Source organism: Grammomys surdaster, unplaced genomic scaffold (genome assembly GCF_004785775.1).
Source record: "Grammomys surdaster isolate TR1022 unplaced genomic scaffold, NIH_TR_1.0 266, whole genome shotgun sequence".
In the NCBI taxonomy this organism is placed as follows: Eukaryota; Metazoa; Chordata; class Mammalia; order Rodentia; family Muridae; genus Grammomys; species Grammomys surdaster.
The window spans coordinates 918142-931690 of record NW_021604707.1 but is presented as its reverse complement, the minus strand read 5'-3'; the positions used below and the strand labels follow the sequence as shown (position 1 = coordinate 931690).

Below are 13549 nucleotides of genomic sequence, written 5' to 3'. Positions count from 1 at the left end.
CACCCCCCGCACGGATCCTGGCCCGCGGACACCCGTCCGCCCAACCGCCGCCCGGCGCACAGGCAGCCCAACCGCCGTCCCGGCCCAACCAACGCGGGAGGGGAGAGAGGAGCGCACGGCCGGCGGGGCATGCGAGCCGCTCGGGGGGTACGGGGCAGGCTGCAAGACGGGGAGTCGAGGCGGGCGGCGCCGAAGCCCACGCTGGACGCGGGACCCGGGCGGCTTCCCGGAGGGGACTCTCCCCTCTCCGCGTAGAAGGTGCAGATGGTTTGACCCCCCACCCCGAGCGAGGTGCCTCGTCCCAGCCCCGGCTGGACTGTACCATCGGGCGGTGCCGCCGGGATTGCTCCCCCCACCACTACCATCAGTTCCCCCCCCACCCGGGTCCGCGGTCGGTTGGCCCCGGCCGGGCGCTGAGACGCAGAAAGAGCTGGGCGCCATTTTGGGTGGGACTAAGCAAAGACGAAACACTCTCCCAGGCGATGGGATACTCTGGACCCCGGTTTATCCGGTTCCCTTAATCCTTTAGGTACTTACACGACGTTGGGTGAGGGGAGCTGGAAGATCAGCGGGTCCCGGATCCTCTCTCCCTAGGGGTGATGGAAATCAAACCCCCCCGCCGCCTCCAGGTGGTTCTTCCCGCCGCAGAGTGGGAGCAGCATAAAAGGCGGGGTCTTATTAGCATAATCTGCCTGGCAACCCGATCTCAACGTTATGTGATTGGCTAAACTCTGTAAGTCCCATGCTGTTCCTGGAGACCAGGAACGCTGGGCCGAACTGACAAGCCCAGATTTAAGAGTCATGACGAAAATCCTGGGACGCTAATTCAGTCGACAGAGAAGCCAAAAGGAGATTCACACAATGGCCCAATGACTGAAGGCCTCTTTATTTCGTGCTCTGCAGTTCATGTAAAACCCAATAGAAGAGCGAGTTTCTGGCGGTGCTCGCCTGCGTTTGTACTCTAAGCCAATCAGAAAGCCCCACTCTTTGCATTCAGGGTCAAGGCCCATCTAAGAACCTTGGCGGGCAAGTGGAGGGACACAGTACAGCATGCTTGAGCGTCCACTGTGGAAGATCCAGTGCACACCCGAGTTCCCAGGCCACCTGTTCTACACACACACACACACACACACACGGGTCCTGGGAAGCTCTGGAGGTGTGGGCCGTGCATCTACCCGCCCCGGGGCGGACTTGCCCAGAACGCGCGCGCCCGGGGCCTCAGCACGACTGGGACACGCCTTTCCGGGACTACAGAAACCGGTTAAACAGACTGCGCCCCGCGGGCCCAGGAGTGGCCTATCAGCCTTCCAGACACAAGGGGATTGGGTCTTAAGACCTTGCCGTCCTTTCAGTGCGCCTACATTACATCTCTCTTTTCCACCATTTACCATTCTGGAAAAGGCGATTTTCAGAAGCAATCGGGGTGAGAATGTGTCTCAGTGGAGTGCTTGCCTGCCACACTAAGTCCTGTGCTCAAGCCCCAGCACCACATAACCCTGGAGTGGTGGTACACCCAGGAGATGGAGGCAGTAAGAGCGGCAGTTAAAAGCCGGCTTAAACTACTTGAGACCCGGATGAAGTTTAGTCAACACTGAACAACCAAAAATGACAGAACTCTCTTCTTTCTTAACTTAGGACATCCACATCGTACTGTCCCTTAAGATTGAATTCTCGAAGTTCAGCCAGGTGTGTAGAAACAAGCTCAGGCTTTGAAATAAGACAAGCTGGGAGCTCCCCCACTGAAAACAGGAATGGCAACCAAATGCCAGAGACCTTCCCTCTTTGTGTCTGCGGGGAATATTTTCATTGCCCAAGACCTGTACTTTGCTGTGTTGCTTTGAAGGTTAAATGAGATCATACTTTAAAATTCTCTTCCAACACTGACTGGAACTTTAAGAAACAGAAATGTTAGTGATGATAAAGCCTACAGAGAGACAGCTAGATAACCCAAACTCATAATCCCAGTTCTTGAGTGTCAAAGCAAAATTGTTTGAGGGTAATGTGGCCTGCACAGTTCCAGGCCAGCCAGCAGTATACAACAAATTTCAGTTTCCAAACAAAACCCCCTACAAAACTACTGGCTAGCCAAGAAAGAAGTACCAGGAAACAAAAGACTCGAGAATAGAGAACATCCACAGGGAGAAAAACTAAAATCCATTTGACGATATTGCTTACAGTTTTGGTTAAATGACTGAAAACAGTGAAAAGCTGAGGCCATTTTAAAGACAGGACAGCTTTGGAAGGCAGGACTTAATGAAGAATCCACGATTTGTTCTTCCATAGATCCCTTTGGGAGCAGCACTGGGCGTGGAATAAAGGCCATCAGTCAGCAGGCCCTGCTGAACCCAATAGAAAAGAAAGCGTGAAAGGGAGACAGATGAGCTAACTTGCATTTGTCACGTGCAGCACTGTTCTCTCCTCTCTGGGTCTATTAACAAGAAGCCATTTGCTTCTGGAATGTTTTATAATAGCTAGAGAAGTCTCTGGAATGATCGCTCAGTGATGCGAGTCCAAAACGCCAGAGGTGGATGGGTCCTCTATGGCTTTGGAAGGCTGCCATGCCCTGTACCCATGGCCTCTTTTGAGATTTAACCATATTATATCTTCTCTGATGGATTAAGAGTCCCAGAGGTCAGGTTATCAGAGATGACAAGAAAGAAAACCCAACAGGAGAAATGGGACTATCTAACTGGGACTTAAGTGAAACCATCTTCTTCTTTATAACCAGAATATGGTTACTGTGATAGATGAGGAAGCCAATTTTTATTTCTGTATATTTCTTTTTTCCTAATGTCTTGAGAATATCTTAGTTGAGATGTCTTCATTCCTGTTTGTGTATGTACATGTGTGTACTGTTAGGTCTCAAACCCAGGACAAATAGGTAACTGACCATTAACGTATCAAAGCAGACAGTGACCACCATGTTCTGCCTGCTATCCCCACCTGTTATGTGGTATGGTTGGCATATCCCTCCCCCTACCTTTAACTCCAACTTTCTTGCCCTTCCCCCAGCTGCCCCTACCACAAGTGCCCTTCCCCTATATAATCCAGCCATTTTGGTTACCGGTCCTTTTTGGCCCACCTTTTACTCTCTTGGTCAGTCTCCTGGCTCAGGCTACCTGTCTAGGTCAGTGGCTCCCTTCCCCCATCTCCTCACATGGCCCAGTTCAGTCTGTTCACTCCGGACTCTCCCATATGTCTCTGCCTCTCCTTTTTATCTATAAGAAACTCTCTCCAACTTACCTAGAAGCAGTCATGTCCTTCCATGTTTATGTATTTTTTCATTTGTGTACCTGTGTGTGTATGTGTGCTCTGTAGTTATATGTGCATGTGTGCATTTGGAGGCCAGAGGTCAGCTTCAGCTGTTGTTCCTCAGGAGAGCTACCTATCTTACTTTTTAAAGCAAGTTTTCTACCCGGGACCTGGTACTTACAGATTAAGCTAGGCAGTCTGGCGAGTGAGTCCCAAGGATCACTCCTATCTCTGTCTCCCCAGTGCTGAGGATTACAAATAGACACATGTATGTCGTGCTTTTATGGTTTGGTTTGGTTTGGTTTGGTGTTTTTTTTCAAGGTAGGGTTTCTCTGTGTAACTCTGGAAGTCCTGGAACTTTCTGTAGACAAGGCTGGCCTCAAACTCACAGAGATCCACCTGCCTTTACCTCCTCTGAGTGCCAGAACTAAAGGCACACGCCTCCTCTGCTCCCACCCCATGTAATGCTTTTTATTAGGAGTCTGGGTTGTGTGATCCTTAGTTATCTCCCTAGCCCTCAAAGATTACATGCCTACAGTACAGGAGACTGAGATTGGTGCCTCACACCTAACAGGAAAGTGCCTGACCACTGAGCCATATAGCTCAGCCCTCTTTTTGATTTTTTTTTTTTTTAATTTTCAGGTAGGGTCTCATTAAGTTGCCCAGGCTGGTCTTGAACCCACTCTGTAACTTTCAGGGTAGCCAGAATTCCAGGCCTGTGCTGTCTGACCTGTTCTAAAGCTTCAGTAGGCACAAATACTTCAATGACGCACAAGCTCACCAACTTTTTAAATTTCAACTGTCTGATGTCTTGAAAACCTGCTATTTATTTATTTGTTTGTTTGTTTTATAGACATACTAAAATTTTCTGTGCAGGAAGCATGTATGGAATGTGTGCTATGAGCCAGCCACTGTCCTAAACGATAAAGATAGGAAAGAACACAAAAGCGCTGTCATTAAGCTTCCAGTTAAATGGAGGGAAGAACAAACTTCACAGATAATACCAAGTGATGGTGTTACAAGAAAAATATTGCAGGGAAATGGAAGGGTCAGGGAACCTGATTGTTGAAATGCACACCCCTAAAAGTCCCCAGCTCTGTTTAGTTTTTGTTTAGTTGTTTGGGTTTCTTTTATTTGGTTGGTTTTGTTTTTATTCCACCTTTTTTTTCCCTCTGTAACAAGGTAGCTATGTACGTAGCCCTAGCTGGCCTGGAAATCACTATGTAGACCAGGCTGGCCTCAAACTCACAGAGCTCCTACTGCTCCTGCCTCCCTAGTGCTGGGAATAGAAGTATGTGCCACTATGCCATCTGGGCAGTGGCTCTGTTGATAGAGGGTTTTCTCTGCAAAAACAGGGACCTGAATTTAATTCCCAGAGCCCACGTAAAAGATCCCTATCACCTCCAGAAAAGCCAGATATGGCAGTATGTGACCATAATTCCAGCTCTGGGCCCAAGAATGCAGGGGTATTCATTCCTGGACTGTCTGATGAGCTGCAAAGTAATGAGAAACTTTGTCTCAAAAGACTTAAATGGCTTTCCTAAAGATGACAATCAAGATTGTCCACCAGCCTCCATAAATGGCACACATATATACTTACACACACACACTTTTAACAAGAAGTTCTCATAAAATACTAATAAGAATGGGGACTAGAATAAGGCAAAAAGAAGACCAGCCATGTTACAATTTGAGGGAACATTCCAGCCTGTGAAGACAGTCTAATAGCCCCCATGCACGCACACACACAGGTAAAATACTCTTTTATCACGTACAGACCACACTGAAATAGAGCATCTCCTCTGAACACACAACAGCAGGCCCTGGCTGTAGGCTCCCAACTGAACATAAGCCAGGGCCTAGAAAGGGTTCCTTTAGCCGGGCGGTGGTGGCGCACGCCTTTAATCCCAGCACTTGGGAGGCAGAGGCAGGTGGATTTCTGAGTTCGAGGCCAGCCTGGTCTACAGAGTGAGTTCCAGGACAGCCAGGGCTACACAGAGAAACCCTGTCTCGAAAAACCAAAAAAAAAAAAAAAGAAAGGGTTCCTTTAGGCCTTTAGTCACAGTACTTGGGAGGCAGAGTCAGGAGGATCTCTATGAGTTCAAGGCCAACCTGGTCTACAGAGAGAGTTCTAGGATAGCTAAAGCTATTAGAGAGCATATCTCTCTCAAAAAATAAAAGTAATAAATAAATAAATAAAATAAAAATAAAAAGAGTTCCTCCTCCCGAAGGAAGAAGGGGGTTGGGGTGGAGGAAGGGACAGAGACAGTGTGCATGTAAAAACTGATTCCATAGGACTTTGCCAGCATCATCTGAAACTATACATCTGTTGCCTTACATCCTGGGTTTGGTTTCGTTTGTCCAGTAGACCTAGGTCTGGGGATGTGCACCACTTCTATCTTCTTTTTGTTTTTGTTTTGTTTTGTTTGTTTGTTTGTTTGTTTGTTTTTTGAGACAGGGTTTCTCTGTGTAGTCCTGGCTGTCCTGGAACTCACTCTGTAGACCAGGCTGGCCTGGTCTCAGAAACTCAGAAATCCACCTGCCTCTGCCTCCCAAGTGCTGGGATTAAAGGTGTGTGCCACCACTGCCCAGCTCACTTCTATCTTCTTACTCTGCAAAGAATCAATGAAGTCTTCCCATTCCTTTGGGGAAAAGCGCTTAGAGACATTGATTTTATTCCGAATCTGGGTTTGGTTTGGTTTGGTTTGGTTTGGTTTGGTTTGGTTTGGTTTGGTTTGGTTTGGTTTGGTTTTTTTGAGACAGGGTTTCTCTGTGTAGCCCTGGCTGTCCTGGAACTCACTCTGTAGACCAGTCCGGTACAGTCCTCCCCATGATTCTCCACCATGTAATGAACATAGTCGATGAGGTCCTAAGATAAGGTATTTCTTTTCTTCTCTGGGAGGCTGGCTTCTGCCTCCAGGTCATTTACCACATAGGGCTTCTGTACAAGATCCTTGTGTCTCTCCTCTGTGCCTGCCTCCATGGCCTTTACCTTCCTCTTATGTAGGGGAACCGCCTTGTTGGGATTCATGGCCAATCCCAACTCTGCCAGGTTCTGCCTCACGGATTTGGTGTGGTCCCAGGCATGTTGGATGTGGGAGCACTCAATCCGTGGCGCTGTCTTCCCATGAGCTTTCCAGTTCAGATGCTTTCGGTTGACACTGTAACTGAATTTCTGCCTCCGACTCTTTCCCTTAACTTGGGGCAGTCACACAAACTGCCGCACCAGCAGCTCAAACTCTGAATCAAGCTCTCAGAGCCGCGTGTTAAAAATTGATAGCCGCCGGGCGGTGGTGGCGCATGCCTTTAATCCCAGCATTTGGGAGGCAGAGGCAGGCGGATTTCTGAGTTCGAGAGTTCGAGGCTAGCCTGGTCTACAGAGTGAGTTCCAGGACAGCCAGGACTACACAGAGAAACCCTGTCTAGAAAAACAAAACAAAACAAAACAAAAAAGATGATAGCCTAAAAGCTAAAGGGGAGAAATTATGATTCCAGTGAGATGGTTCAGTAGTAAAGACATTTGCCATGCAAGCCTGATGACTTGAGTTCGATTCCTGGTACCCATATTTTCAAGGTGGAAGGAGAAACTCAAGCTTCACAAAGTTATCCACTGACTTCCACGAGTACGCTCTTGCAGGCACAGCATGACACAAAACCCCTACCCTATCATGCTCCCACAATAAATAATTTCAACTATTCTTTCACTGTAGATGTGTTCGTTGAGGGCTCACTATCTACGCCAGGAGGCACTGGATGCTTTAGGATTCATCCTTTGGTGATGGAGCATAAAAATACACGGACTTTCTGGAGTTTCCCCTCTATCAGTCTGAGGAGTGAGAAAGGCCAGGATCGCCGGAATACAGTGCAAAGGTCAAAGTCAGGGAAAAAAGGGGAAATAGGGGACATTGTACAGGGCTTTGAGGCGATGCTATTCTAGACATTTTGAATGCATTTTAAACAAGGAAATGAACTTTTACCCAACCCCACCCCGGCTTTAAGACAATCTAGCTGCTGCCGTGTGCTCATTTTAGTGGAGGGAGGGCAGGGGGAGCAAGGAGGGGAGAGTAAGAGTAAGAAATGAGACAAGGAGTCTCTTCCTGCTTTAAGCAGGAAATGATTGATGATCTTGGCCAAAGTGAAGTGTGAAGGGAGGAGGGCTGGGTAGACTTACTGGATATGGGGACTGGGGAGTGGTAGCTGCTAATGACAAGACGCTGATCAAGCTTGACTCATGAAGTTAGACCTGAGTGACTAAACGGGGATGCATTATCTGAGAGAGCCGAGGAGAGAAAAGGCTAGAAAACTCACTCTTCTGTTCAGGACAAATCTGAAAGCTTTTGTCCTCTCTTGGGTGAGACCCTGTCTCAAAAAAAAAAAAAAAAAAAAGTAAGTGAATGAATGGATGAATGAGTGTCTTTCAAATTAAGGAAACACACCGTAGCTGCTGAGATTCAAGGGCTTAGAAACACAATTTTAGTATTCACCAGATTTATTGATTGATTGATTGATTGATTGATTGATTGATTGATTTAGAAATTCTCTCTAACCCAAACTGCCCTCTAATCCCCTGTATAGCTGAGGATGATCTTGAACTTCTGAACCTACACTTCCCACAGACCCCATTTATGCAGCTCCAGGGGCCTCCTGCATGATGGGCAAGCTCTCTACCAACAGGATTACATCCCTGGCCCTATTCACCAAGTTGAAAAATGTGTTTAAATGCATATGATTGTGGCTGGAGAAGTAGGTCAGTAGTAGAGTGTTTGCCTCAGTATTCGAGGTTTGGATGACAGCTAATTGGCTACAGCCATTTACTGATGATTCGAAGGGGGAGGGTGCAGGAAGACGAGAGTGTCAGGATTGATCTCTGTGGTCTCTGTGGAGCTACTGAATCTAGAGATGAACAGTGGGAAGCTGAACAGGGCTGGGTGTGTGGGTCCATTCCAGTCAATTTCTGTAATTCCAGCACTTAGGAGCCTGAAGCAAGAAGATCTTTAGTTTGAGGTCAGTCTAGGTTAAACAGTAAGATCCCACCTCAAAATGGGGAGAGGCCTGGTAACTAGTAGAGGCATTGATCCCCATGTCTTACACTCCTAGAAACTCAGGACAGGACTGAGGAATCCCTTGAGCTCTGGGGTTCAAGATCAACCCAGGCAGTAGAGCAAAATTCCCGTGTCCAAAAATCCCATTAGGTACTAGGGAGATGGCTCAGTGATGAACCTGTAGTTTTTTAAGCACCCACATATGAGAGCTCACCAATACCCGTAACTTCAGCTTAGGAGATCCAACCACCTTTTCCAACCTCTTTTGCCACTTGTACTTATGTGCGCTTACCCACATATAGACACATGTGAATACCCAAGTGTTTGTTGTTGAGACAAGGCCTCACTATGTAGACCAAGCTGGCCTTGAACTTACAGAGATCAGCCTACCTCTGTTGAGTTGCTGGGACTTAAGATGTACCCCACCACACCTGGCTCATAATTAATGTTTTTAATTTCAATTAAAATGGCTGAGCAGGACAATAAAACAAGAGAACCAAGTGAGAACAGTGTCTAAGAAACCAGGGGACGTTCGAGGGAGATGTAGCTGTCAGCTACAGCAAATGTTACAGAGAGATAAAAAGGAAGACAGGCTGGTCCCTTGGATAATCACACCCTCAGGGGAGAATTAGGAAACACAGTTGGAGAAGGCTCTGAGAGAAGCATAAGGAGGGTGAGAGACATCTGTCGCCAATTGTAAGACAGATAAAACACACTACCAGCAAATCAACTAACCTTCTCCCCCACCCCCACCTCCAGTGTGCTACTCATCAACTAACCTGGGCAGGTGTGGAAGCAGGAGTAATTACAATTCCAGGTCAGCCACCAGGCAAGCCCCTGGAGAGGCAAGAGCTGGAGGGAGGAAAGGAAAGAGAGAGGCAAAGAGAAAAAGGAAGGACAGGAGGAGGAATAAGGAGAGAAGGAAGGAGCTACCTATGCTATTTATAAAGGATTCTTTTTAAATATATCACAAAGCTAGCACCAGAAAGCTAGCATGCCTGATACTCTGAGGATCCCCAGGACAAAACAAGCAACCTCAACAACACAGAGCACCAGAGCCACCTGGGAGAAGGGAAAGTTCTGAAGGGAGAAGGAAAGAAGAAGGCTAGAAAAAAAACGTCCCTGGGCAGCAACCACATTCATGGTTAAAGTCTTGGCCAATCATGGTGGCATATACCTGTAATCCACTCAGGAGGTTGGGGCAGAAGACTTTGAGTGCAAGATCAGCCAGGGCAACATGGTGACACACCACTCTATTTAAAAACAAACACAAAAGTGAAGCATAATGTCACATGATGTGCTGGGAGCAATCAGGAGACAGAGACCTGATCAATCATAGTCTTGTGTTTGGATCTCACCCAGGCTATACAGCAAGACCCTTTCTTAGCAAGAGAACAAAGCAAAGGTGTTTTTTTTTTTTCCAAACAATATCAGTGGATTGCTAACAGCATGGGGATAAATTGTTGACACTTCTGTATCAACACAGTCCACTTCAAATCCTCCACAGACGATATTTGCTTTTCTTGTGGGAGGCTGGCATCAGAAGCAAGAACTCCAGTGTTGTGGGCAGGCTCTCTAACATTTAGCTGCGCCCTAACCTCATAAAAGATATTTATTAGCTATAAAAGGAAAAAGAGAGTGGCTAGCCTGGGCAACATAGCAAGACTTCTAATTTAACTTGCTCAGGGATGGACAGTAGATTCTGTGAGCTTCTGCAGCTGAGAACCATGAGCTTGTGAGCTTTGAGAACTATGCAAACTTCATTTCTGAGACACAGCTACCCAAAACTAGCAACTGGAAACTAATTATAAAACAAAACAAATAACCAAAAACAAAAGACAACCCCAAACTAAGGGACATTCTACATAATAACTGGCCTGCTCACTTCTTAAAAATATGAAGGGAACTTTTTGTAGCTCATAAGCTTAATGATTAGTTTTTTTATGCCACATGTGAGACCTCCTTCAAGCCTTATTATATGGGAACATGACTCATCTGACATGGAAAAATATATTAAGATAATAAAAGACAAAGCCCAAGAAACCGTTCCCAATTAAAGAGACTAAAAATACGTAATTTAATGAATTCTCTGAATTGGATTGGACTGGGAATATGCATGTGTAAACATACATGCATATGTCTACACAAAATAAATGTAAAAAGATGTAAAAGAAAACAAGGGAACTGAAATTTAGTTCACCTGGTAGAGTGCTTGCTCAGCATGTATAGTGCCCTGGGCTCTAACCCAGTGCATCTACCAGGGGTGGTGGGGCACACCTCTAACCCAGCAGTCAGGAGGATCAGGAGGAGTCTCAGACCATTCTTGGCTATGCAGTGACTTTAAGGCTGGCCTGGAATACAAGAGGAGAGAGAGAATGTGGGAATACGAAGACATGGATCACAGTGAGGACCTGTGGAGACAGGCAATAATGGAGAGCATGGTGCATTCAGGCCTCACGCCTATGTTGCAGACATTCTGTCTCTAGAACTTGGAGAATAAACTCTTGTTGTTTCTACCCATCTCAACTGTAGTGATTTTTTTTCTTATAATTTCTTATAATTAGATGGGTCTTATAATGAGATGGGTCTTCACTGTGTAACGCTGTTTAGTTTGGAACTCACTGTGTAGATCAGGCTGGCCTCAAATTCACAGAGATACACTTGCATCCACCTCCCAAGTGCTGGAATTAAAGGCCTGTGCTACCTTGTCTGGCCCTATGGTACTTTTTTTTTTTTTTTTTTTTTTTTTTTGGTTTTTTGAGACAGGGTTTCTCTGTACAGCCCTGGCTGTCCCGGAACTCACTCTGTAGACCAGGCTGGCCTCGAACTCAGAAATCCACCTGCCTCTGCCTCCCAAGTGCTGGGATTAAAGGCGTGCACCACCACTGCCCGGCTCCTATGGTACATTTTTATGCCTGTTGTCAGAGATTAATTCCACATTACAAGATAAGTATTGTGGCTAGTGAGATAGCTTAGTGAAAAGGGGACTTGCTGCCAAGCCTGGGGATCTGAATTGAATCCCCAGGACCTACACAATGAAAAGAGCAAAATGGCTCCCACAGATTGTCCTCTGACGTCTATATATGAACCATAATGGCTACACACACACACACACACACACGCACACATGCACACATGCACGCACATGCTCACACATGCACACAAAATAAAATGTAACAAAAACTTCCAAAAAAAGTAGAAAAAAAAGAAACAAAGAAAAGTGAAGACTGTGTCACTGAGCAGATAAAACCACTTCAGGGCCCGGCAGTGGTGGCGCACGCCTTTAATCCCAGCACTTGGGAGGCAGAGGCAGGCAGATTTCTGAGTTCGAGGCCAGCCTGGTCTACAGAGTGAGTTCTGGGACAGCCAGGGCTGTACAGAGAAACCCGGTCTCGAAAAACCAAAAAAAAAAAAAAGAAAGAAAGAAAAGAAAAGAAAAAAAACCACTTCAGGATCAAACCCACTTTGTGCCCTCACTCTGAAGACATAAATAGTAACCGAGGGCTCACAACAGACCCAGGGATTAAAAACACATCAGCTGTCAACATATTCTCCTAACAGATGCAAACAAGAGTCAGCCTGGACTCGCCAATGAGCTGCCTACAATTGCACTCAGATACTGGCCAATTAGGCTGTCGGGCTTGGTAGAATGTATCTGCTAAACCATCTCAATTGCCCTCTGGCTTTTTAAAAAATGTATTTAGGCCAGGCAGTGGTGGTGCGTGCCTTTAATCCCAGCACTTGGGAGGCAGAGGCAGGTGGATTTCTGACTTCAAGGCCAGCCTGGTCTACAGAGTGAGTTCCAGGACAGCCAGGCTTACACAGAGAAACCCTGTCTCAAAAATAAAAAACAAAACAAAAAAGATGTATTTAGATATTTTTGCCTATGTGTATATCTGTGCACCATATGAGTATCTGAAGCTCAGAAGAGGGCATCTGATCTTCTAGAACTGGGGTTGCCTTGAGCTCCCATGTGGGTACTGAGAACTTAACTCAGGTCCTCTGGAAGAGCACTCAGTGCTCTTAACTACTGAGCTGTCTCTGTAGGACCCTCATTGTTTTGTTTTGTTCTGTTTTGTTTGTTTGTTTGTTTTTAGTATGGGTTCTGGGGATTGAATTCAAGTTCCCATGATTGCAAAGCAAGCATGTTACCAGCTAGCTAACTCTCCAGCCCTAAAGTCATCATTCTCAAGAATAGAAAACACCGCCAAAAACAAAACAAAAAGAAAACCCTGCTATTATGCTTTTGTTTGTGCCCAGATACCAGAGATTTTTAAAGTCACTGTAAGAGATAGGAATAGAATAACCAAAGTGTTTTTCCTGCTTCCATATATTCAATACAAAGGCTTCTGACACCTCAGCATGTACCCAGCACATTTTCAGTAGATACCACATGAGGACCCTCCAATTCAGTTCTGGCATAATCTACCTGGAGGTAGGGTCAGAACCCACAGGCTGAAGATTCAGTTCCTAAGATGCCTCCCACTTCAGACACCATTCAGGGTTCCCACAAGTCACCACTGGGTTCAGTTTGCTAAAATGGTTCACAGAACTCAGGAGGGTTACAATTGCTAGCTTAGCAGTTAGGAGGCTGAGTCAGAAGGGTCACTGTGAGATCAAGGCCAGCCAGAGCTACATCAAGAGACCCTACATCAGGCAATAACAACAAAACTTACTAGATTATCATAAAGAAGATTGCAAATGGAACTGATGGGCACGCACATAGAATGGATGCATAGGCAGAGGACATGAGTAAAGATTGGGACCTGCTTACCCTCTCTTGACCCACAGACCTCTAGTAACCTCCATACATTCAGAAAACCAAAACCTCTGAACTGGCTCCCTTGGGGGTTTTGTGGCGGTTTCATGGTGCAGCAGGGTTGATTAATGATTATGTCATTGGCCATTGGTGGTCAATTTAATCTTTAGTAAGTGGTTTAGTCCCTCTTGTTACTTCAGAAGTGAGCCTGAAAGTCCCAATAGTATTGATCTTCTTAGAGGACAGTCCCATCCTGAAGCAACTAAATCCCCCATTTATCTCCTTGGTATGTGAGACTTTTGCCTTCTTCCCCATACACTTGAAGGGCTTTAGGACTAATGTGGCAGGGACAAGCAAAACCCAGATACACATTTGTGTCACAATAGCACGTCACAAAACTGGATCATGTTCATCACAGTCATAGATGTTGGGGGAAGAGTTATAAAGACTGGAAAAAAACTGAGAAATTAGTCTGCCTAGAGAAGCCCGAAAGATT

At 46.1% G+C, this 13549-nt stretch overlaps 1 protein-coding gene and 1 pseudogene across 1 annotated transcript in view; one reads left to right on the top strand and one right to left on the bottom strand.

Moving 5' to 3' along the window:
* Positions 1–640, bottom strand: part of Prdm10 (PR/SET domain 10) — a 103893-nt gene extending 103253 nt beyond the window's left edge. The window contains exon 1 of the mRNA XM_028776193.1: positions 538–640. The gene's annotated coding sequence lies outside the window, so the exon portion shown is untranslated. The remainder of the gene's footprint in view (positions 1–537) is intronic.
* Positions 641–10198: 9558 nt separating this feature from the next.
* LOC114628258 lies at positions 10199–10295 on the top strand (annotated as a pseudogene).
* Positions 10296–13549: the final 3254 nt, after the last annotated feature.